This window comes from Protopterus annectens, chromosome 3.part1 (genome assembly GCF_019279795.1).
Source record: "Protopterus annectens isolate FY-2018-M chromosome 3.part1, PAN1.0, whole genome shotgun sequence".
Lineage (NCBI taxonomy): Eukaryota > Metazoa > Chordata > Ceratodontiformes > Protopteridae > Protopterus > Protopterus annectens.
This window is the reverse complement of record NC_056732.1, coordinates 1123470673-1123498286: the sequence shown is the minus strand read 5'-3', so window position 1 is coordinate 1123498286 and position 27614 is coordinate 1123470673. Positions and strand designations below refer to the sequence as shown.

Here is a 27614-nt window from a genome sequence, read left to right as displayed (position 1 = left end):
TGGTTTAGAGCACTGCATGGCTGTATCTTGTTAAGTAACACCCATCTGTAAAATGCCAGTAATTCATATATTTAAACAGAAACAAAAAGAGCAGATTGCAGTGGTAAGTAAATAATTTGTTCACCCTGTATTGACATTATTTATTCTAAACAACAAAGGTTGCAAATCAGAGGCATTTGTGACCAACAGGAGAAATTCTTAAAAAACACATAACACAGAAGTATTTTCAAAATCTGTTTGTTTAGTCATTATGAGAAATATAAAATGATGCATTTGGAAATAAAAGACAATAAACGGTAGGTCATATTTCACTACAGTTTTATTTCCATGTCCTTGTGCTTCTCTTATACAGTATTTATTTTTTATGTTGTCCCTGTTCTCCATTCAAATGTAACTTTCTAACTATCCAACACCAAACCTGAATTGCTGATAAATGCAGTTTCTGCCTTACAGGGATCTGCACATAGATAAGGATTTTGTGTAATGTGCTCTTGAATTTAGTCTGTCTTTACAACTATTACTGCTTCAGAGAGTCTATATCTTCCACTAGACTTTTAGTGAAGCAATGCTTCCTTGTGCCCTGCAGTAGCAGTACAGTATTTTGTTTCTTGCCATGTGTGTTCTTTGGACAGTAGCTGTCTGACAAGGCATGCCAAGACAAAAAAATAATATATATATATATATATATATATATATATATATATATATATATATATATATATATATATATATATATATATGGGTTCCTATGAGTTAAACGACACGTTGTTTCATCGACAGCCGGCAGATGGACTTCAAGTAACCGAACGTCAAAGGAACGAAACCTGAAATCAACGAGCGTCAGTTAACTAAACGTCAAAGGCGAAAACTTAAATCAACGAAAGTCAGTCAACCGACACTGATGCGGAGGTGCGAAATGTGTAAGGGATGTGTATGTATGCAGTAGTGACGGACGTTAGGGTGCGAGTAAGGTAAGTGTCGATGTTCACGGTTTGTGGGGATGGGGTGGGTTAAGTGAGTTAGGTTAGGGCTCGGTCGGGTAAGTGTGTAGTACTGATATCTTTTGGGTTAGGGTGGGTTAAGTGAGTTAGGGTTAGGCGTGGGTTAGGTGAGTGTCTAGAGTGACGGACCTTAGGGTTAGGGTTTGGGTCAGGGTTGTCGATAGGTGTGTATGTCAGGTTTAGTGTTGCTTTGGTAGGAGTTTGGTTTGCTTGTGTTGTGTGTGTGGTGTTTGGAGTGGGGATCCGTTTTGTTTTTTAATTATTGTTGTTGTGGTGTGGAGTGTATGAGGTGTATATCGTAGGTAGCAGCGCGAGTATGTATGTAGTTGTGTATGTGTTTCTGTGGTAGTGATTGTACTTTGCAGGTATGTGTTGTTTAGTGCTAGTATGTAGTTTAGACTTGTCGGTTGAGTGAGTTTCGTTTATGTTAGTTTTCGTTGTTATGACGTTTCGGTAAATTGAAGTCCATCTGCCGGCTGTCGATGGAACAACGTGTTGTTTATCTCATATGAACCCATATATATATATATATATATATATATATATATATATATATATATATATGTGTGTGTGTGTGTGTGTGTGTGTGTGTGTGTTATGAAGAAAATCAAAATGGATGTGAAAGAAATGTATTTCAACATGTTTCACACAAATACCCAATATCCCTGACAAGCTAAATCCATAGCAACTTAACTGCAACAAAAAAGACAGCAGAAGTCATCACTTTCATACAATGTCTCCCTCTATGCCCAGTAGTTATAGACACTTAAATGACAGTGCACAAATCAGATGTCTGATTACACACAAAATTATTGTCCAAGCTATCTATTTCAATGTGTACTACCAGACTAGATCAATGGGTCTTTAAATGTGATCAAATAAATGTAGGAGACAGTAAATTTCATCCACAGACAACTCTTATACTCAATATCTGTAGTTACTTTGTTTACTCTATACATTTTGACTTTAATCATAAAAAGTATCAGCTTCAGTAATATATACCTGTCTAGAAAAGCTCAACAGATTAACTGTTTAAACATGATAAAAAGGCAAATTGATCAGTAACTTCCATCCAAAGTCTGATTCTGTACCCATCAATTACATCCATTTGTTTAACCACATAAACTTTGCCTGCTAATGATAAAAATAAATAAAAAAATAAAACAAATAAAGGTCACAGTGATGCTCTTTGACTTGCTTCTTATAAATACATACTAGCCCTGCCATTCCAGATCAGTGATCAACTCTTATCAGGTGATAATAGACATCATCCCTTCCATCAGAGACCATTGTTTTACTGACCAATTACAGATACTTTGTGGCAGTGTATGCCTCAGAAATCAGCCTATAACTAAAACAAAAAAAAAAACAGGTAAACATTTTGGTTGTGTTTCTTTTTAGAGTGTTGGTTTAAAAATTAATAAACTCAAAATCTATAAATCAGTTTCAACATGAATAGCCAATTTAGCCTATTTTGCAAACAGAATTGCAAGAAGAAGAAAAAAGAAAACTGAGTTTGGCATATTAGTGTTCTGAATCAAGTTATGCTTCCTTTCTTGATAGGATCCCAAACAGATTTGAAACCCAATTTCTAAAATTTCATCAATGTAGTTTTGCTTAAAAATAATATACATTCCGTACAGTGCATTAAACTGAACTGTAATAATATCTCAAAGAATGCCAACTGCTTTACTCCTTACTTCCCATGTAACAAGTAACTATTACTTACAAAACCATTGTACAAAATTGGGAAATTAGGCTACTTGGTAAATAGTGGGTGAGAAAGCGACACTTGAAAACACCAAGTTCACTGTAGAAGCCTTCCATTATAGTGAATTATCACAGGTGAAGTTGCTGGTGCTTTAATTTGTCCATGCTTCAGGTTGGGAAAAATGCAGCCATCTGCTATGAGTAATAAATGAAAAAGATTAGTTGCTATAAGGGGTCTATATTATTTCCTCAAAGAGGCATTCCACCGAACGCCTCTTCATCGACCCCTAAACTGCGAACTTTGAAAACATTGAACATCCACATCAATGATTTCTATCCTTGGGAAAGAAATCACTTGGCTTACAAATACCAACACATCACCACAAACATTACACATTTTGGGGTTTTGCCCCCACACCTCCCAACATGGGGGGCTGTGCCCCCCACACACACCCCAACTAAATATACCAACTCTGAGATCGCGCTACAGCAGGGAAAATGGCAAACTGATCAGGATGGCCAAGCGATTTCTTTCCCAGGGAAAGAAATTGCTGATGTGACCATTTGCTGTTGTTTTCACAGTTCTTGGTTTAAGTGTCAATGAAGAGGCATTCGATGATATGCCTCTTCAAGGAAATAATATAGACCCCACTATAAGTAATAAACAAAGAAGGCAGGATAAAATAAGTATATTTTTTATGCCTTTCGATGAGCACTGCACATGTAGCATATAGGAATTTGTGACTGTGTGTGTGTGTGTGTGTGTGTGTGTGTGTGTGTGTGTGTGTGTGTGTGTGTGTGCACGCATGTGTGTGATATATGTATATATGTGTGTGTGTGTATATATATATATATATATATATATATATATATATATATATAGATAGATAGATAGATAGTCACATATAGTTACAATAAAGTAAAAACAATGCATTTATAGACAACAATACAATCCCAGGAATTTAGAAAGAAACAGCACTTGCATTAAGGGCTTTGATAAAAAGGTCCTGTTTCCCCGCTGCAGTACTAACAAATTCATACACACATCAACTTTACTAAGGAAAGACCTCATTATCAGCTAGTTTACATGCCTCTGAAGCACTGTTAACTACTGTGAGTGCAGATCAGCACTTTCCTGCAGTGGTTAGTAGTGATGGCTGATGCATTGTGTTAGCAGAGGTACTCCCCCCCCATAATTTACTCACACAAAATATACACACACACACACACACACACACACACACACACACACACACACACACACACACACACACACACACACAGATCACACAGATGCACACACACTACTTACCCCATACCTGTCCCTCTCTTTCCCTTTTCTTGTCCTTGTAAATTATGGATTATTACAGCCAGTAATGCATGCCAGACAATAGAGTTTCATAATTTATATACTTCAGTAAATGCAATGTAGTGCAAAAGCTATTATACTTTTTAAGTTTGCATGAGGAATACTTTATGACTAGCCCACCATTAGTTTTCTTGTTGTATGGGGTTGAGAGGTATGCCTTACATTCCTTGCTCTTCTCCCTCATAACTTAGGATCTGCTTCAGGTACTGAATAATTCTAAAGGTCCTTAGTTTATGTTAAAAATCCTTGCTGCCCTAACTTATCAAACACAGTAGGTCAATGCTGATGTTTCCTGCAACAAGGCTGCAGAATTGAAAGTTTTTTTTTCTCCTCAGGTAGGTTTCTTTTTTCAAAGTCTTCTTTTTGTCTTGCATTATATCTCTGGTGTCTTGTGGTGGCATTGAGGACTAATATATGAGATGTGAGGGTGCAGGGTTGCCATACTTTTTAGTGCCTTTGAGCCATGCTGCTTATAGTATCTCAAGTGTCTAGTGGTCCCTTGCTCCTCTCCTTTTTAAGTAAGTGCCTTTAAGGCACAGTATATAGAATATGCCTGGTGTCTAGTGTTCCCCATAGGTTTATAGGTTCATAGGTGCGTACTAGGCAAATGACCACTAGAACCATTTTAAGCCTAGCCATGTATCACATATCTCTGACAAGTTCTGTTGCCCTTGATAAGTGTAAGCAGAGGTTTAGGAGATGAAATATTTATAAGCAGGGACATGGAAGATAAACGATTTACCAACTGTTTGTGCCTATTAAAGACATAGGCACCAAATCAGACATGAATTTATTGTTAGAGAGGAACTCTGCTTCACATGTATGGGTTGCCTGTTCCTGAGATGCAAACCTGTCTCTTCAGCAGGTTCTATTTATATCACAGGCAAGGTTTAAGTCTTTAGAATGGATACTTCTGGTGCTGTTTATTCTGTGGATATGCAGGAGGTCCATCAGGGTGGAGTCTGCAATGTCTGATATGCCAGACACAGAGCTGCCCTTAACAGCCTATAGGAGACAGAATAGAGGGACAGAGCTTTGAAATGGTCTGCAGTCCACAGCCACATTATGTGTAAGTACCTTTAAGATAAGAGATGCAAGTGAATTCCTGATGGCTAGTGTCCCATCATCCCTTGTCCCTTGTCTTCAGGGTGATCCCTGGTGTCTACTGATCTCATCAGCATCACTAGTTTTAAGAGCTGTTAAAGCACAGGATAATAGACATGTTCCCTCAAGTCTAGTGTTTACTCCTACTGATCACCACTAGGTTTAAGTGTCATTAAGGAACAATAATCTAATGTTATCCCTAGAGGCTTGGTTTCCATCCACCTATGGCATCAGGCTATCCACTTGGTTCCCAGTAACCCAATGTTGCAGGCTTTTCACAGAGATGCACCCATACACTTAGACAGCCCCCACTTTAATCAATTGCACTCAGGGACAGATTAACCAATTCACCCATACACGCACACACACACACACACACACACACACACACACACACACACACACACACACACACACACACACACACACACACTCTCTCACACACACACACACACACACACACACACACACACACACACACACACACACACACACACACACACACACACACACACACACACACACACACACACACACACACACACACACACACACACACACACAAACCTGCCCTTTAACTATTAACTGACATACTGAGACCTCACACCTGCAGCACTTCACAAAAACACACGCAGACACATACAGAAAGCACACACATATGCACACACACACACACACACACACACACACACACACACACACACACACACACACACACACACATGCACAAACACTATCTGATTGCAAAACCCTTCAGCACTTACATCTTCGACATGGCCAGGAGTGGCTGTGTAACTTTACACAGCTCGGCGAGTCTCTGAGTCACTCAGCTACCTTACCATAGAAAGTTCTTGGGAAAGTATATGGCTAATAAGCATATACCTCTCCAACAGACTGTCTGCTTAGGATCTAGTGTGGCCACAGAGACAGATGACCACTACATTGCATGTATTTTTGCAAAAGCACTGCAGTAGATCTCTGAATACAAAAATAAGTTATCACCAGGTGTACACCTTGTGGTTAACTTATCTGAATTTGTGCATATGTTTAGTATCTGGTGATTGGTGAAGCCTTTACTTATGCATTTAAAATCTTTATTTTTCTCAAAATAGTACTGTAAAAGTAAGACTGCAATGAAGGAACAAATAAACAGTATTGGCATTTGCAGCTACTGCCAGGTTAATGAAGACCATGTTCTCTTATGCAGTAATGGAAATAATTCACACAAATTGGAACACAACTCATCATCATCATCATCATCATCCCCTTTTTCCCATTTACATGGGGTCGGGGTATCGTATTAACTGTCGCCACCTCTCTCGATTCAGTGCCACTCTCCTGCCTTCTTCAACACTCATGCCTGACTGTCACAGATCTTCTTTCACACAGTCCATCCACCTCTTTGCTGGATGCCCTCGCTTCCTCTTACCTTCTTCCTGTCTGTCCCAAATCTCCCTCACCAGATTGTCTTCTGCTTTTCTACACATGTGCCCATACCATCGTAATCTGTTTTTTTTTATCTTTTCTGCAATTGGAGCTACTCTGGCTTCTGCTCTTTTGTCCTCATTTCTTCGCCTGTCCTGCAGTGTGTATCCTACCACCTTTCTCAGGCACTTCATTTCCATCACCTCTAGCTTCTTCAACTGTTCTGCCTTTACTGCCCAGGTTTCTGTACCATACAGTAGTACTGGTCGCAGCACTGTCTTGTACACCTTACTTTTCAGCTTCTTTGGCATTCTTCTGTCATATACTACACCTGATACTCTATGCCAGTTGGCTGCAGCCCCCCTGATTCTAGCTTTGACCTCTTCATTCAGACTACCCTTCTCCTCAACCACCCCTCCCAGATACTTGAAGCTGTTTACCTGTTCCACTATCTACCCTTCTATCTCTATTCTCAGCTTCTTCTGATTTCCCCAATCTGCTGCCATTACCACTGTCTTATCTGTGCTTAGTTTCATCCCATGTGCCTTCAGATTTGCATTCCATTCTCCTATACTTTGCTGAAGTTCTAGATCAGAGTCTGCCTGTACTGCCACATCGTCTGCATACAGCTGCTTTGTTGCTCTGACCCCTCCAACCTGTTTGCTGATGTAGTCCATTACCAGTATGAACAGCACTGGGCTCAGAGCTGAACCCTGGTGTACACCCACTCCCACTGGGAACCCCTAAGTGAGGCCAAACACTGTTCGTACTTGAGTCACTGTGTCCTTGTGCATAGCCTGTACTAATTCTACCAATGTTTCTGGGACTTCAAACCACGGCAGTACTGCCCAAATCAGCTTTCTTGGGACCTTGTCATATGCTTTATCCAAGTCTAGGAAAGCCCAGTTTGACTCGCTCCTCTTCTCTAGTTTCTTCTCAAGTATCTGTCTCAATGCAAATATTGGGTCAATTGTGCTGCATCCTGATCTGAATCCGAACTGTTCATCTCCCATATTACATTCTACTATTCTGCGTATCCGTTTATCAATCACCCTCTCCAGAACTTTCATGCAATGTGGTAGGAGTTTGATGCCTCTGTACTGTCCACAGTTGTGGATGTCCCCTTTGTTCTTGTACACTGGCACAAGTATGCTTATTCTCCAGTCATCTGGAATACACCTTTCTCTCCACACTGCAATTAGTACCCTCAGGAGCCATTTCTCCCCTAGCTCACTCAGCATCTTTATCATGTCTGCTGTGACCTCATCTGAGCCTGCTGCTTTCCCTGACTTTATTTTCCTTAGTGGTGCTCTTACTTCGTCTAAGCTGGGCTCCTCTTCTATTCTCATTGTAGGCTGTTTCTGGGGAAGTACCACTTCTGTGGGGTTTTCTTCATTCAGAAGCTCCTGGAAATACTCCTTCCATCTGCCTTTGATGTCCTGTGGGCTGGTAAGCAGGTTGTTGCTGGAATCCCTTATGAAGGGTGTCTGACTATCTTCTTTATCTTTCTGTCTTTGCCTTGCAACCTGGTATAGTTTCTTTGTGCCCCTTACTGAGTTACTTTCCAGAAGCTTATAGAGTGCATCTGATGCCCTATTCTTTGCTATTGCAACTTCTTTCTTAGTTTCTTTGTTAGCCAACCGGTAGTCCTTCCTAGCTTGGTCAGTCTTTTCAATCTCCCACTTCTTCCTGCACTCCTTCTTTCTTTTGATTACTTCCTGCACTTCTGCATTCCACCACCAGCTTTCTTTATGTACCTTATTTCCATACCTGGCTCGGCCACATATCTTTTCTGTAGTCCTAACACATGCTGTTTTAGGCTGCCACTCTTCTTCAACTCCACCTATTTCCTCCTCTTCTTGGGGTGCTAGAGCCCTGAGTAATTCCTTGAACTGCTGTACTTTCTCTCCAGTCAACTTCCAGGTCTTCAGCCTGGTCTCTGTTGACCTTAGACCCTTCTCTGACCACTGCTTGCAGCTGATTGTGGCAACTACTGGTTTATGCTGTGAACCGACTGTTTCACTGGGGATGACTTTGCACTCATGGATTCTACCCCAGTGCCTTTTCCTTACTAGGAGGAAGTCTACCTGAGTTGCATGTTGGCTACTCTTGTATGTGATCTTGTGACTGTCTCTCTTTCTGAACCATGTGTTGGCTACTATCAAGCCATTTGCCAGACAGAAATCTAGAATGGCTTCTCCTTCTTTATTCCTATTGCTCCACCCATGTGGACCCAGGCAGTCCTCATATCCTGTTCTGTCTGTCCCGATATGTGCATTTAAGTCAGCCATTATCAACACCAATTCATGTTGTCCTGCTTTATCTAGTAGGTCCTGCAACTGCTTTCTGAATGCACTCTTTTCCTCACTATCACAACCCTGCTGTGGGGCATAGGCTGAGATTATGAATACTGTCCTATCATTACACTGGAATCTGATTGCCATGAGTCTGTCATTAATTCTGATGATATCCCTCACTGACTTCTGAAGCCTCTGTCTCACCACAATTCCTACACCATTTCTAGCCTGTCCACCACCTGAGTAGTAGAGTCTGGATCCCAAGCCAAGTGGCTTTGTCGCACTGCCCTTCCATCTCATCTCTTGGATACATAGGATATCCAGCCTCCTCCATATCATCATGTCATCCACTTCTAAGCTGCGTCCTGTCAGTGAACCTACATTAAGCGTAGCAATTCTTAGTTGGAACATTGGAAATTGGAACACAACTGTAGAACTAATATCCACCTGTTTGGCAGGTGTATGTCTAATCACGTCTTCAGAGCTTTAAGCTGCACATTTTCTCTGATATTTTCTAGGTCTCCCTGTTTAACTACTACAACATATCCCATTGCCACTGAAGGGTGCAATAGTTCAAAAACGTATTTATACTTAAATGATTTAAGTTTATTTTATTTCAAGTTGTGTATTTTGTTGTAATGTATGAATTTATAAAGTGTATGTTTTAGAGAAATTTCATAAACAGATGTAATTATAAACTGAGCATCACCTAGGTCATTTCTTAAGAGATGCTTAATTTAGAAGCTTAATAAATCAGGTAATCCTTTGATGAACATTTATAATACAGTACCACCATTATGAAAAGATCATTTACGGTTAGAGGCACATACTGTTGTATTATTAATATTTTTCTTTTAATATAATTTCATAGGTTCATAGGTTCATAGGTGTTTATTAGGCTAGTGACCACATGGGCCTTTTTAAGCCTAGCAATGCATCCCAAATCTCTGACAAGTTCAGATACCCTTGATAAGTGTAAGCATGGGCCTGGGAGATAAGCCATTTACAGGTTGCCTGTTTGCATCAGAGACATAGGTGCCAAACCAGGGATGAATTTCTGTTTTCCCATCCAATTGTCCAAGTTGCAGATGAACTGGATTAGGGAGGAACTCGGCTTCACATGGATGGGGAGCCTGTTCCATAGACTGGGTAGTCTCTAGGATACCAAAAAACAAATGCCAATCCTCCAATGCACAAAACAAAACTCTCAGTAGAAAGACCACTTTAATACAAACAGCAGAGCTTTCGGATACAATCCTTCATCAATACTAAAATACAAATGTCCTTACTCAGTATATATAGGTCTAAACAAGTCATATGACCGACAGCCAGAAGATCACATGACTTAGTGCACAAACGCAATCACATGAGAAAGTAAAAATAAAATAAAATAGAAAAATAACATATGAATATTAATAACATATGTATAAAATCTATGCATATCTATAAAAAATGTATATATATATATATATATATATATATATATATATATATATATATATATATATATATATATATATATATATATATATATATATATATATACAGTGTATATAAAAAAATAAAAAATATATAAAAAAATGTGTATATATATATATATATATATATATATATATATATATATATATATATATATATATAAATTTTACATATCATAATCTAGACCTACTAAGCTTAACCAGAACTGGTTTAAGACTAACCATGCTGTTTAGACCGGGCGCTGAATCACTCACCAGTCTGACAATCCACCCATATTCTTTGATTTCCAAATTGTTATTTATATCCCCACCTCTAGGAGAGGGATACACACAGTCTATAGCCCTAAACTTGAACAAATGTTGCTGCCCACACTCCAATCTGTGTCTATACAGGGCATTGGTGTCTACACATCTCCTGATCTCAGATTTATGTTCTGTGATCCTTTCCTTAAATTTACGTGTCTCTAGGATACACACCTATCTCTCCAGCAGGTCCTATTTATAACACAGGCAAGGTTTAAATCTTTAGAATGGGTAATTCTGGTACTGTTTGTTTTGTGGATATGCAGGAGGTCCATCAAAGTAGGGTGTGACAATATCCCATATGCCAGGTGTAAATCTACCCTCAAAAGCCTGTAGGAGTCAGAATACAGGGATAGGGCCTTTAGCAGTCTGCACAGGACATATTACTTATGCCCTGTATTCTTTTAGTGAGGAACTCTGTGGATGTTCCAGTTGATGGATATGCCTGGTTAGGTACATACCAAAGGGGACATTGTACTTGATATGTCTGACAAATGCCGAATACAGTGGAACAATAACTTCCTTGGACTTTAGATGCCATACCTTTGTTTATAGGTTACGCAACATAGAATAATTTCCTCACCACTGTAGACATGTGATGATCTCAGGCTAGATTACTATCTATGTGTGTCCCTAAGTCCCTGACTACTGTGCAAACTCTAAGGGGTGTGTTGTCAATATGATAATTACCAGGAATGGATGACTTCCCAAAGGATACTACTATGCATTTCGTGGCACTGAGTTTTAGTTTATGACTTGGACACCAGTTGTTTGTCGGTGTCAGCCCCTCCTGGGGAACATTTGTGTCAGTGTGAGATTCAATGGCAGCTCCTAATTTGCAATCACCTTCCAATTTAGTCAGCCAGAGACCACTGACATTGGCCTTGATTTCTGAGAAGTAAATGCCTAAAAGGAGCTGTCCAAGGACTGATCCCTGAGGGACACCACTTGTGACTGGCCTCTTTGCAGAGGTGGACTCCACAATTCTAACTTCCCTGGGTCCTGTCTGTGAACCAGTTGGCTATCAAATGGATGACATACAGATTTGTAACTAACCTCTTGAGTTTGTCAACAAAGCCCAAGTGGGGTATTGTGTCAAATCCCTTGGCCACGTCAAGGTAGGCAGTGTGAACGATTTTGCCTTCATCCATTGCTTTGGTGACCTTCTCAAAGAAGTCCACCAGGTTGAGTAGGCATGATCCACCCTTTACAAAACTAAACTGGGTTGGGTCCAGTCTCTGGAGATTTACTATAGCTCTTCTGATAATCTCCATAATAATTCTTTCCATGACTTTACATATAAGACTAGTGATACTTATGGGTCTGTAGTTTACAGGGTCTGTAGATGGCCCACCTTTGTGCAGAAGGATTACTGTTGCCTTTCTCCATTCGTGAGGTATGAAGCCTGTTTGGAGGCTACAGTTAAATAGTAATTCCAGAGGCCCTGACAGGTCATGTTTCATGCTATTTAGAAGGCATCCTGGGATATTGTCTGGGCCCATTGATGCAGTGTTTTTGGTCTTAGAGAGATCATTAAGGACTTGTTCCCTAGTGATAGCAGGGAGTTATATTTGATATTATTTCCTGAGGGAAGGTTGAGGGGGAGAGTGGAGTAATGTTGGAGCTGAATTTATCAGCCAGGAGGTTTGCTATATCTTCTGGCTCAGTGTAGGTGGCTCCATTTATAATGAGCTCTGAACACAATTGAGTATTTATTGCCTTTGAGGTTGCAGACATAGCTAAAGAATGCTTTGTGGGTGTCCTTGGCCTGGGAAGCCAAACTTACCTCAAATGTGGCTTTGGTAGACTTTATTTGTCCTTTGAGTTGTTTATTTAGTTTAATTAGAGTGCGTTTATCCTGCTGGGTGCTGTATCTCCTAATTTTTGCCATGATTTTCTTCCCCCTGTTATACATCCAATTGAAGTTGTGATTCTACCAGGGTGGCTTGTTTTATGAGTTAGTTCTGTACTTCTTCCTGGTGGGTACAGCTGCCTCTATAAAGCTACTAACATGCTTGTAGATGGTTTTTATGAATAGTTCTACATAGGCAGAAGTGTTCTCAGGGTTTATAGGGGCTTGAAATTTTGCAAGGTTCTCACTTAATAGCAGGAGGTTAGCCTTAGAATAGTTCCTGAATATTCCCGGTTTAGCTGGGGTCCAGATTTTATTTTTAGTTCAAAGGAGACCATTTTGTGCTCTGACCTTACCAGGAAAGGCATTACAGTAGGGGTGTGCAGCACTCTCACATATTAGTGAGGACCAGATCCAGTATGGTTGCACCCCTGGTTGGTGTATTGACTATCTGGTCCAGGGAGTTTGTGTTTACAAAATCCAGGAACCTCTGAGCATGTATGTTTGATGTCGTATAATATTCCCAGTTAATAGTGGGGTAATTAAAGTCACCCATGAATATGTTAGTGGGTTGGATGGTTAGTGTTTCTAATAACTTTAAGTACATGATATGGGTTTCCTGGGTCATAGTGGGAGACCTATAGCTTGCATGGAAGTGGTACTGGATACATGCATTCTACTTAACTAGGAATACACTACAAGCCAAGTTTTTGTATTCCAAATCATAAATATATAACAAGTTTCTACATAGTTATTATGTCAGTAACTTTCCAGATAATTCTCTGCATACCTCTCAACTTCTTAGAGCAAGAAACCATAAATAAAAATAGGACAAAGGCCCAAAAATAGGGACAATTTTTAAATATTGCTTTTACAAAGTTAGAAAGTTGATAGAATAACAGGTTTTGCATTAACATTAATTTTTCTGAAGGACATGAAGTCTGAAACTCAAATGCCTGCCATTATTTTCTAACTTCAGTCTTTAATGATTTTCTACTAATTTGCCAGAAAACCACAATTTTCTGAAAAATGGACCAAAAATATGAGGCCAAAATCTGGACATTCTGCAAAAATCTGTATAGTTGAGAGGTATGCTTCTCTGTCATTTTCATGTAAAATATTTTCCTTTTTTTAGGAAATTGTTATATAAACACTCTCTTGTGGATTCAGAAAGAATGTCACTGCTTGTGTTAAGGACTGTGGTAAAAAGGCCTTGTTTCTTCTTTGTGGTATTTTGCAATTCAGAGACACTTTAGCTGCAAAGAAGAAAGACCTTATTATTGGCTAATATGCACTTTTCTGAATTACTGTCACTACCACAAGTGCAGATCAGCACGTTCCTGCAAGAGTTAACAGTGGCATCCTCTGCATCAAGTTAGCACAGGCACCAACCATTCACTCTTCCACACCAAACAGACATGCACAGAGTGAAAATGCTGTTATGCTAGCAGCATTCTATATTTGTGGTTGAAATTTTAATTTTGGCTTTCTCTTGATTTCTTGTGCTATGAGGTTGAAAGGTATGCAACATATTCCCTGCCCCCCTCCCTCAAAAATCAGGAACTGATACATGCATTGAATAATGCTTCAAATAATTATTATATGTTAAAAACCTGCTGTACTAACTTCTCACTTAGCACAATAGGTTAATGCTAAAGTTTCTTTAGCAAGGCTGCTGGGTTTAAAGACTTTTCCCCTCATTGTACTTTACATAATATTTTTTACATACTTATTTTATTTCACATTATGCGCCTGGAGACTGGGTGTGGTGTGGAGTGGAAACATGCAGGGTTGGCATCCCTTTTAGTGGCTTTAAGGCACACTACTTATAGTAGCTGTGGTGTCAGAAGGTTCCCTGTGCCGTGATTTTTTTTTAATTAAAGTATCCTGGGTGTCTAGTGCTCCCCCCAACCCATGTATTCAAAGTTCTCCCTGGTTACTAATTGTTACCTCTTGATCCTGTTATGTTTAAGTGCCATTAAGGAATGAGATGGAATAGTTATCACTGGTGTAAAGTGGGTCTGTCAACCAATGTTATGTGTAACTGCGGTTAAGAAAGAATGGTACAGGTTATCCTTGATGGTTAGTGTTTCTCCCAACCCATGTCTTTACAGTTAACCCTGGTAATTAGTGTTCCTCCTGATGCACATCTTTAGAGTTTTCCCTTATGGCTAGGGGTTCCCCCTCCCCAGATCAACATTAAGTTTTATGAGCATGAGATAGTAGTTATACCCTGGCATCAGTGTTACCTTCTCTTGACCGACATTGTGTTTAAGTGCTATTAAAGCACAAATTCTAAGAGTTAGTCCTAAGTATCTAGTATTATTCCTCCAACCCACACTGAGTATAAGTTCCTTCTGTGCATGTCATTCAGAGTAATCCTTGGTGTCTAGTGTTCCTTCAACCCTATGTACCATTAATAGGATATCTGCCCTTGTAGGCCTTTTTAAACCTAGCCAGTTTCTGTCAAAGGTGAGAATCAAACCCTGTACCTTGTGTCTGTGAGGTAAATACCTTAACTGCCAAGCCCCAATCCCAAGATATGTAGCTAAAGATTTTTTCCTTGGTGGGTAATGATTCCGCCAACCCCCAATGTTGCAGACTTTGCTTGTTAGTTTAGGGGTGTGTGGAAGTAAGACACACACACTCCAATCCACACAGACGCACACACATATTCATACATTCATTACACACACACACACACACACACACACACACACACACACACACACGTTCATTAAGGTTACATTTTTATGTTTATTTTTCCTAATACTGTTTGTTGCATTGGTAGTAATGGGTTCTGAGTAGCTGTTGCTGTATGGGTGTTGAGGTGGTACTGGGTTGGGATGGATTGCTCCATAGCACTGTAGAGCCTGTAGTATGAATTGCTAGACTGAAGTGTAAGTGGAATGAGTTTCCGACTGTGGTTTCACTGTAATTTTGATAGCAGTACCAAAGATGCATATATATTCATATTAAAAGAATTGGATTTGAGAGATGTTAAAATATGTGTGGAAATACATACATACATACAAATATTTCAAGCATGGGCATTAATGCCCTTCTAGCTTGCCAATATATCAAAACACTTGTTCCCATAATAAGTGTCCAGGCTGTTCTTAAAAATATCTAAACTAGTATTTGCTTTAATGTAATTTGGTAGTCTGTTCCATGCATCATCTACTCTGTCAGAGAACCAATTATTACACTTCACATTCCTATAGAATCTTCTACATAGGTTGTCTAATGATTGCCTAGTACTTTTTGATAACCTCAAACATTCCCAGAGGTAGCTGTCTCTAAATGCCTTATATACCTGAATAAGATCCCTTTTTAGATATCTGTAAGAGACACTAGATAAGTATATATATTTTAGTCTTTCATAATAACTTTAATTTTCACATCCATGGATGCCCTTGGTATATTTCCAATGTACTCTTTCTCAAGTCTGGGTCTAATGTAACTAACAAAAATGACTTCATTATTTTTGATTTCCTAGACTTTATAAATCTTTTTATGCAACCTATAGTTCTATAACTATCATTAACCAGTTCGTTGACAGGATTAGAAAAACTAATTGCTGAATCTACCCATATACCCAGGTCCTTAAATGAGTCTACAGTTTCAATCACTGTGTGTTGTAGTAAGTATTCACCTTTCAATTTATGTCTCCCAAATCTCATATGCTTAGTTGCTGATGTATTTATCAACAGATTATTCTCCTGTGCCCAAATCATCATTTCAGTCAAGTTATTTTGCAGACATGCTCTATCTGTAACACATGTAATCAGTTTACCCAATTTCAGGTCATCTGCATATAGACTGTAGAACACCTCAGATGAAAAAGTTAGGTCTGAAAGATACAATCTAAACAAGTAAGGGCCTAGGACAGAGCCTTGTGGGACACCCCGAATGTAACCAATGTTGTCACCTGTCCAGTTGTTGTATCATACTTGCTATGTCCTATTTGTAAGCCATGCAGCTATCCATCTTATCAAGAGTACATGAATACCTAGTTGTACTAATTTATTGATCAGTGTTTTGTGTATGACCCTGTCAAATGCTGAAGTTAAATCTATATACATTACAGCACAGCACAATTTTTCATTCATAGCTGTTATTATATTATTATAGAACATCATGTTACAGGTGGTAATACATCTGTTTTCAACATATGCATGCTGATATATGGTTTCAAGTCCCAACCTATCCAGTTTTGACAATACCTTATCTAATATTACCTTCTCCATTATTTTTTCACAATATGAAAGTAGGCTTAAGGGTCTATATGATTCTGGGTTTGTCCTACTCCACTTTCCCTTAAAGACAGGCTTAATAAGCACATGTCTCCAATCTTGAGGAATCTCCCCATATTTATATGGCCTAGTGAATAATAGATATAATGGTACTGTAAGTTCTTGCTCAAGTGTCCTCAGGTCATTGTTACTAATTCTGTCTCCTACCTGTGCTTTGCTTGGATCCAGTTTGCGCAGTTCTTTTTCGATATAATCTAATCTGATCCCAGTATCTGGAGTTTCCTGGATGCCACTCAGACAACGTTTAACCCCTTTTGTGGAGCCAAACTGTTTTGCATAAGATTTTGTAAATATATTTATAATCTGTTGTGTCTGAGAATAAATTTTAGAATCTGCACATAGTTTATCAATTTGTATGTCTTTACTCTTTCCATATCTTATGCATCTATAAAAAGGTTTCCTATTATGCTCTATATCTTTATATAAATTCTCTTAAATTTTTTCTTAATCTTGTCTCACACTATGCTTAATCTGTTTGTCCAGCTTGTTTATTTCAGTTTTCAAAGCGGTAGTTCGACCTCTCTTCTATTTATTATATTTTTTATCTCTCACCTTAATCAGATATCTTGTTTTTATGGAAATATATCCCCCTGATGTTGTATTCCTAGATCCTGATGTTAAACATTTTTTTTTTGCACTCAAACAATTTCTCTTTCAAAACTTTTCACATTCCATCTGCAGTTTTTCCACTGAAGACCTCACTCCAGTTAGTTTTACATAGTGACTGTTTTGCTTCCATATAATCTGTAATTAACCTTCTGTGCATTGGCTTCAATTTCAATTTGGCAGAATTATCAAGCAACAAATTAACCTTTATAACCCCATGATCACTGCACATCAATGGTGGTAAAACTTGGCTTGAAGTCTAGTATGTTCCATCCCCTGGTATTTTTTTTTTTACAATCTGAAGCAATTGTTCCTGACTATACACTGTGAATCATGTCCTTGCTAACATTGTTGAATCAATATTATTCCAGTCTGTTTCTGGTAAATTTAAGTCCCTGGCTAATATTATTCTTCCCTCCAGTGTTTCATGCAAGTGATCTATGAATTCATCTAGGTCATCTGCACTTGACTTTGGTGGTCTATACACTCCAATAATTGTCACATGTTCCAGGGTTGTCTTTATTGTCACAGTTAGGCAATCCATAGTATTGGTATTATCACTGAACATCTAATAATCACAGGTGTCATAGCTATCTGTAATCCCTATCATAACACCTCCACCTAATTTTTTGTTAGAATGTCTGTTACAGTAAAAACATTTGTACCCTGACAGAACTGGTGTCCAGTCATTGTTCTTTAACCATGTTTTACAAACAATAACATAATTCTTGTAGGAGTGTAGCAAATTTTCCAATAAAAAACTTTATTATTAATGCTCCTAGCAATAACAACCATCAGAGATGCACCAAATTTTGCTGTCTGTGAACTGTTAAATTTTCAACCTGGCAAAAAGCCTGCTTAGTGTTTGTCAAATACTGCAAAATATCTGCTGCAAAATTTCTCTTCCCTGATCTTGACAAATGCACACCATCCTGTCTGAACACGTGTGCACCAAACTCGGTTTGGATGTTCTACACATTTCCGATTTTTAAAACAGGACATTTTTTCCATGTAGGTATTTAACCCAAAACTCTTTTTCTTCAGAGTGACCTGACTATCCTTTCTATAGGTGGTTTGTGTAAAATATGTACCAACACCAGTACAAGCTATACTATCTAAGAGGGCTGTCAGTTTCCTACTAACAGTTAGAGAATCCTTGCAGGTGACATCATTTGTACCAATATGAATAAAAACAGATCCATACTTCCTTAGATAAAGGCATTCCAAGGCTTGTTTCACATCTTTTATTTTTGCTCCTGGCAAGCATAATACTATATGTTGTTCATTATCATCTCTGCAAATATAAGTATCAGTTCATTTAATAATTGAATCTCCAATTACAAGAATATCTTTGCTGACCATCTCTGAAGAACCTTCAGCTTCTAATACAGTCAGTTCTGCTCTATCAATTGTTACAAAGGATATATCTTCATCGCTATTAATCTTATCAATCCCACTGTTTTCATTGTCTATTAGATTCTCATCCAGCTGGCATAGTAAATCCACAGCTTGAGCCATGTAGTCAACATCTGTCTTTCTCTTTTTTTTTCTTACAGTGATGTTCTTCAATCCTTCCATATTCAGTTTCGATTTCTTCCTTTTCACCTGCCCCTTGCCTATTTTTTTCTACAGTCTATGTTGCAAAAATTATGCCTTTTTCTATAGACTGAAGGTTTTTTTATATAAAAATATCATTCCCTATAACCTGTGTGTTACATAACAAAGCAGTGTCCTTTTTACTATGTATTCTCTTTGCTTTACACAGATTAATCAGTTATTTTTCTTTCTTGTTATTTGTTGTGAACTTCTTCCTTTTTTGTTTCCTTCTAAACAAATTGGATCCTCAGACTGCCGAATACTTGCATCTCATCCAGGATTCCAAAGTTGTTATAGTGGTTGAATGATCTTTGCAGAAAATAGATGTCTCATTTCCTAAATGTGTTCTGTTTGTTCAATGCCTAACATTATTTATTTCCTCAGCCCACTTTTTAATATATTAAACAGCAGTGCTTTGAGTCATGCCAATTGCACAAGTGCAATCATTATCATTAAGTCTAGATTTACTTCTAACAATGGTAAACAAATCATCCAACTTTTGACACGAGGAACACAGATCCTCAGTGTTATCAGCTTTTACATTTAAATATGCATAGCATTTATTACACGGTACAAGATATTTGTGCATTAGCAAATAGTTAATTACCTACACATTTAAGGAATCCATACTCAGCTTCAAATGAATAACATATTGTGAAAGAAAAGAATAATCAAATCAGTATCCATAGAATTCAAAGAGAGCTTAAATCAACTTATATGACAAAAATCACATCAGCAATATACAACTAAATAATAAAGTACAGTAAAGGTGTTCTGACAATACAAGTTCTACAAGCCAGAATCTGGTAGAGGAATATGATATGAGGTGTTGTAGGACTGAAGGATGAGTAAAACAGATGATAGAAACAGTTGTGGCATCATAGTGAAGAGTGGCTGGAAGAGGTGGTAAAAGCTGTGCACAGTAGGGAGTTGTGTGAGAGACTAATGGTCTGGTTGAATTTGGTTGCTAGTGAGAATGGTGTGGTAGTAGCTAAGGTGAAATGGAGAAGCGTTTGTAGGGAGGAGTATAGTTTTTGTAATTTGAAAATTTGATCTGAGGAGTAATGGGAGGGAAGAGCGAGTATGGATAGGTTAGTATAGTAATGGTGGGAGAAGTAATATGGAAGAGAGGAAAACTGAGTGGAGTGATACTAAAAGAGGTATTCGGTGTGGGCTAGGTAGGAGGTGGGAGCAGATACATAAATATAGAGTAAAGGGGTGGGAATTTGGAATTGGGTATGGCAGAGGACAGAGCCTGAGCATAGTATGGGTGAATGGAGCAGCCTGTGCTAGCTAAGAATTTTTCTAAAAAAAATCAGTAGTGGCTATAGTGTTTTTCTTTTAGTGTATGTAGAACAATGTGTATTGTACCTATAAGAACCATTTCAAGGGACTGAACGTGCATATAAATAGCAAGCACATGCTAGGCTTCAGTACCATTTTGAGAGGTACAGCCAGAGTGTGAACATCTATATGTATGCTAGCTAGTTTATATATAAGTTACAGTTACTTAGCTTCATTTTTTTATGTGTTTGTATATAATAAAGCTGCTTGAACAAGAACGTACAATGTTTGTCTTCTTCATCCTGACTAGACAAGCTACATGGTGTCAGAACTGGGATTCCAGAGACTGTTTTCAGAGCCATGAGCTGCAGAGTTAATAATGAAGACAAACTAAATGAAATGAATGCAAAAAAGGGCCAGGAATGAACTAAAGGTAGTGACAACTTGCACAAATGATTTATTTTGTAAAAAAGATGAAACTGAGCATATAAGGGCACAGAATGCATTACTAAGTAAACAAATAGCACAGAAACATTTATTGAGCAAACAGGTAGCATAATAAGTTTATTAATCAAATGAAATGTTCGAAATTAAGCTATTTGCCAAAACAATATCATAAAAACAATATAAAGGGCTCAGAATTACCTTGGAATTGCAGAAACGAGCATGTTTAAAGTAAAACAAGGACATTTAGAGTTCAAGCAAGCACATGAAAGGATAATGAGCATGAAAAGAGATTAAATGAGCAAAAAGAAAATCATAAGGGCAAAAAGGGCACATTAAGCATAAGTAAAGTAAGGCGGCTGCATGTTTTTTGGTAAAGTACTGTGTTTTGGCATAAACTACTATTTTGCATTGGTTAAAGCCCTGGATAGCATAGCTAGAGTTATTTGAAGTACCTCAAAGTGTGTAAAAGTGCTTAAAGTGTATACTTATCACTGTGCATTTATTCCATAGAGTTTACTGTGTGCAAAGTTTAACTATTTCATAGACTCCAGTCAAATTACAGCCATTTCAAAAAGTTTCTTGTGCTGGGTGTGTTTATTCGCAAAGTGCCACCAGAATGTTTCTTGCACTGTAAAGAGTTATTTAGCAAAGTACAGGCATTTGGGGGAAATTTCAGTGTACTGTGTACTGTTTATTCACAAAGTGCAGTTATTTCAATTTTTTCTTATGCTGATAAGAGGTGATTTCTTATAGTACAGTGATTTCAAAAGTATTCCAGTACCAGAGACACTTATTTTCCCAATGTTCAGTTATTCATATGAGGCTTATTGTGCTATTGGGCATAGTTGCAAGTACTGGCATAAATTTCTGGTACATGTATATGTGTGCATGTTTCTGCAGTTACAAGGTGACTTGGTTTCATTGCAGTTACTATAATTTGTCGGCCTGGCAAATGGATGTCAAAAACCATCACCACTTGCATTTGATCAGAATATTGTAGAGAACTGGAGAATATTTGAGTAAGAATACAATATATTTATACAAGCAGCTTATTCTGACAAAGATGCATGCACCAGGACATTCATTTTGTTAAACCTAGCTGGGTCAGAGGCTATTGAAAGGGAGCATTCATTTGTATATGCACCAGCAGTATATGAAGGTGAAGGGGCAAATCATCATGTTGTTGTACAGGCTGAATCAAGGGAAGACCCTGAGTGTTTGAAGTGCAAATTTAGAGAAATGTGCAGACTAATGTTACATTAGAGAGGCATTTGTTTTACACAAGAGATCAAAAGCCAGGAGAAACTTTTGCAGCTTATATTACTGACCTGAGAAATAAAGTTAAAATGTGTATGTTTGGTGACTTTAATGATGAGTTAATAAAGGACAGGCTCATGTGTGGTATTAATAGTGCTGCAGTGAGAAAGATTTTGCTTTATGACAGTGATTTAACTCTGAGTAAAGCTATTGAGATTTGTCTAATCCATGAAGTTACAGAAAGACACAAAAATATGCTTGGAAGTGATAAAAGTGTGGTTTCAGCAGGCTCCACAGCAAATGTAGACAGCATGAAACATTTGACTATCAGAAGCAGGCCTAAGCACATGGCACCAGCCACCCCTGCAGGCTAACCGGGTAAATCCCATAATCTTGTAGCAAGTTTCAAGACTAGTTCAGTTAAAAGAGCATGCTCAGTCCAGTACAAGGGTGAGTCAGCAAAACCCAAATCAAGCTTTATTGTTAACTGTCACAATTGTGCTGCCAACCATGAGACTAAAAGAGAAAAATGCTTGACATTTGATCAGCAATGCCACAAGTGTAAAAAATGGAACCATTTTCAAAAGTTTTGCAAATCAAGTAAGCCCCACATGGTTATACAGAAGGGCCACTTAGAAAAGCAAGTAGATCATATAGAAAGCTGCAACCCTACTTTCTATGTAGATGTATTAGTAATTAATGATAAGGCTGATGCAGTATATTTATTGGCAAAGAAAGAAGTATTTTATACTGTCGGGATCAATGATAAATCCACCAAGCTCAAAGTGGTCACTGGTTTAAAGTGTAATGTTATGTCAGCAGACACATTTGCTCTAAGGTGAGAGCTGTTGAATAACTAAATGTGGCCAGTTGTGTGAAACTTGTTGCTTATGGAGGTGAAGAAATTTAAACCAAAGACTCAGTAGTGCTTTCATGTTATGTGGCCAGGAGCTGTTATATATTGTTATTCTATGTAGTTTGAAGACCTGTGCAGTCATTATTGGGTCTGAGAGAGTTTGAGAATGAATCTGCTTACAAAAGAAGTTCATCAAATAAGCACATGTCCCAGTTTGAGCTTTACTAACACTATTTTTTCAGAGTACACTGATGTTTTAGTGAGAGGTTGGGCAAACCTCCAGTTGTGTATTCCATGAAGTTAGACCCTGAAGTTAGTCCAGTGGTCAGACCAGAAAGAAAAGTTCTGATAGCTATGCAGGATAAAGTTAAAGCTCACTTGAATAAAGTGGTGCAGCAAGGTGTAATTTGTCCAGTTACAGATTAAACTGAATGAGTGTTGTCCATGGTAGCCGCTCACAAAAAAGGCTCAGACATAATCAGTATATGTGTTGACCCAAGAGAGTTGAACAAAGTATTAAAGAGACTGCATCATCCTATGCATACAGTTGAAGAGGTCACTGACTGCCACTTTTTTCAGTTTTAGATGCAAAAAGTTCATTTTGGCAAGTGATGCTTGATTGCAAATCTTCATTACTGACTACATTCAGTACTCCATTTGGAAGATATAGATTCTTAAGGATGCCATTTGGAATAAATTCTGCAAGTGAAGTCTTTAAGCATGCGATGGAACACACTTTTTCAGGTTATCCTTGTGCCATAATAGTAGATGATTTATTGTTCAGAGGCAATGGTGAAGCAGAGCATGGCAGAAACCTTGAGAGTTCTAGACAGAGCATGTGAAGTGAACTTAAAGCTCAATCCTCTGAAGTGCAAATTCAGGCTACCAGAAGTTCCATATGTAGGTCATTTGTCTAGTAGCACTGGCTTGAGACCAGACCCATCCAAGCAAGCATCCATTTTTGAGATGTCAGCACTGGATAATGTTCATGCTCTACAATGTTTTCTTGGTATGGTCAACTATTTAGGCAAGTTAATACCATGCTTCAGTGAGTTGGCAGCACCTTTGAGAGAGATGACATGCAAAAATGTTACATGGTCTTGGTTAGAACAACACCAAAAAGCATTTGAAGACCCAAGACAGAAAATTTCTACCTTACCAACATTAAGATACTATGATATCAACAAACCAGTATCCTTTTTCTGTGATGCTTCAACATTTGGTCTTGGCACAGTTATTCTTCAAGAAGGCAGACCAGTAGCCTATGCATCTAGAACACTTACTTAAACTAAGATGCAGTATGCTCAGACTGATAAAGAACTTTTGGCAATAGTATTTGCATGTTTCAAGTTTCATGATTATATCTACAGCCAAGCTATTCAGATTGAAACTGATCACCAACCTCTAGTTACTATTTTAAAGAAACCTATGCATTCAGCTCCAGTGGGATTACAAAAAATTATGTTCAAATTACAAAAGTACAACTTTAAAATGGTCTATATGAAAAGCAAACTTCTTTATCTGGTGGATACCTTATCCATATTGCCCAGAAATATAACAAAACAGCTTGACACAGAGAATTTTGACTTTAAAGGACAACAATGGGATATTAAAGCAGATTGCTCAACCTGCTGTCTCTTTTAGTCCCTGTTCGTTAATACAGCCTTGTAAAATCACCCATGCAGCTTTAAAAACCAATCCACTCAACTGGTTTCCCTGTTAGGCTTCCTACCTTTCCATACTGTTTTACTTTCACTTTGAAAACCAAGTTGAAAAACCTCTAGCTGGCTCTGAAATGATGATGTCACATCTGCCAGAGCTCTTGCTCTAGCTACTGAGATGTTTCCTCCCCCAAAGTGATGTAATCCTCGCCTGATTTGCATGCTGTATAGAAAAGCCAGTGGACCTCCCACATTGTGATGTCAGAGCTGCCTTGTCCAGCTGACTCTTAACCTAGCAAAAATGTCAAACTATAATCTCACTTTTCTTTAGAGCCCTACAGATATGTGACAAAGTACAGGTAGAAGCACAGTAACAACTGCAAAAACTAAGAGCATAAATTTGCAATGACCATGCATAGACATTAATTGCATGTTTTTACATAAGAAGCAGATGTCTGTCACAATTAATCCACAACATTACATCACATTACAAGAAGTATGCAATACCGTAATTTTCTTAAATTACCACTTAAAAAAGCATGTGGGTGGTGCCATGCAAGTCAGTGAAATATTTTGTGTTTATAGTGCATCATTTGTTAGCTATTTAACCAAACAGGAAGGAAAAATAAGTGGGAGTTTGATACTTTGCAAAACAGTGAGTATTCCCAGTGCTATGGAGCTAGCTTCTAAATTTGACAGGAGGAGTGCAACAAAAAATTCTCCCACTGTAAGGAAGGAAAGGCTGACAAAAAACAGTACATTAGTCTGGTCACCTGCTGTGAGACATCAATTACATGCAGATAATGGGTCAAATTACCCTTAGCTCTTTGACAGCTAGGGAAGGTAGGTGTGAAGGTGAGTGGAGATACCTTGAAGAACTAGATTTCAGCTTTTACAAAAGAAATCAAGTTAGCTTTTCTAAAAAGAAAGAGCAATAAAATGCACTTTTCATTTCTGTAGAATTTGCACTGCTTGTGTTTGAAGTAGTCATTGAAAAAGGATAATATTTTAACCAAAAGTAAGTGACTATATCACAGCAGTGAATGCCTGTAAAATCAGTGCACTGACAGGAGCTGTAGGGAAAACGTGGCAGATCTGATTCAATTTTTTTTGGAGACAAACCAGTTCTGGGATACTTAGAGGCAGATTAAACAGTCAGAATTATTTCAAGATGCCAGACCCCATGTGGTCAGTGTCAGAAATTGCATATACAAATATCTAAATGGCTCTAAATAGTCCCAGAGTGGTGTTAAAATGTAGAAGACACCAAACCATGATGAAATAAACATTTTATTTGAGTCTGTGGGTACAGTTGTCCTTTAATGTCATGGAAGTGCATAATTTTCCTGCCACAAGACTTGATGAGCTGAGAGATCATACAAAGACTGAGCCAATTTTGCAAAAGTTCAACCACTACATTAATATTGGATGGCCATCAAAGCAATCAAGTGTACCACCTGAATTGCAAACATATTTTCCTTATGTTTATGGAAGATGGCATTATTTTCAAAGTTCCTAAAATTGTTGTTCCTACTTCCTTATAACAAGAATATATCCAGATTTTGCATCCTGGGCATCCAGGTTCAGAAGCAACTAAAAGAAGGGCAAGAGGACTAGAATTCTGGCCTTCTCTAGTAAACAACATTGACAGAGTGCTTTCTTCATCTTCATTATGCAATAGTACTAAACTGCATTTTTGAAAGGAACCACGTAAGCTAAGTCAAGTTCCTGAACTACCTTGGTCAACAGTAGCCACTGATATATTCAAGTGGAACAATCAAAAATACTTATTATTGGTAGACTCTTATTCAAACTGGTTTTAGATCGATTTACTACCTAACCTAACATCCACTACTATTATTACCAAGCTGAAACATCATTTTGCAGTCCATGGTAGTCCACACAAACTTATCTCTGACAATGGTGGGTCTATATCAGAATTGCAAATGTTCACAATGTCGAACCTGACATTGTCGATAAGTAAACAGCGAAACCGCAGAACATTGAAGAGGTAAATGGAAATCTTCAAAAGGAGAGATTTCCATTTACTTCAATGTAGTGCGGTCTCGGAGTTGGAATATTTAAGTAGCGGGGGTGTGGGGGTGCAGGGGGGCTTGACCCTTCTTAAAGCAAGTAGTTCTATCTTTTGACTTTGTGTTATGTTTTTATTAGGTGTTTGATGTTACTGGACTTCAAAGATATGGTGTCAATCATATCGTATTCGAAGTTCAGTAACTTCGAGTATCTAATACAGACCAAACAATGGTATCCAATTTACCAGTCAGTTGTTTCAGAAATTTGCAAGAGAATGGGACTTTGTACATGTTACTAGTAGTCAAGAGTATCCACAGTCAAATGGACTGGCTGAACTTATAGTGCAGAGTGCAAAGCACTTACTAGAGAAATCAAAGTGTGACAATGCCAATGTCTTTTTGAATCTACTCAGTCTCAGAAACATTCCCTGTGACAATATACTTTACTCACCTGCTCAGAGACTTCTATCTAGGAAAACCAGAATAACATTGCCTATCAGTTCAAGTTTATTAAAAATACTGCGGTGGTGTTGCTGCGGTAGTGTTGTCGCCTCACAGTAAGACGTCGCCCGGTTAGATTCTCAGATAGAGTGTCATCTGTGTGGAGACATGCATGAATGGGTGTACCTTCGTTGAAGGTTGTGCATCAGGGCTGGCAACTCGGCACGCAAAAATCTACTGTCAATCATTAGTGGACCGGAGTTCCGCTGTGGCGACCCCTAACCGGGAAAAGCCGAAAGACACAACAGCAATCAGTTCAAGTTTATTGATGCCTAAAGCTAAAAACAACAAACCAATCAAAGCCCAATTATTCAGAAAGTGTTCTTTCCAGAAGTCCAGTTATGACAAATCGAGCAGATTTCTTCATCCAAAGAAAGAAGGAGAGACGGTGAGGATACAAACCGCAAAAGCTTTTGACTGGCTTGGTCAAGTGACAAGTATATGTGTAGAGCTGAGATCCTGTTTTATGAAATCAGAGGGTGTGGATTACAGGAGAAATCGCAGACATCTTCTTCCTG

General features: G+C 38.3%; 1 protein-coding gene across 1 annotated transcript in view; it reads right to left on the bottom strand.

The window, feature by feature from the left end:
- Positions 1-27614, bottom strand: part of LOC122797756 (transient receptor potential cation channel subfamily A member 1-like) — a 1191690-nt gene that overhangs the window by 260773 nt on the left and 903303 nt on the right. The gene's annotated exons all lie outside the window — the stretch shown is intronic.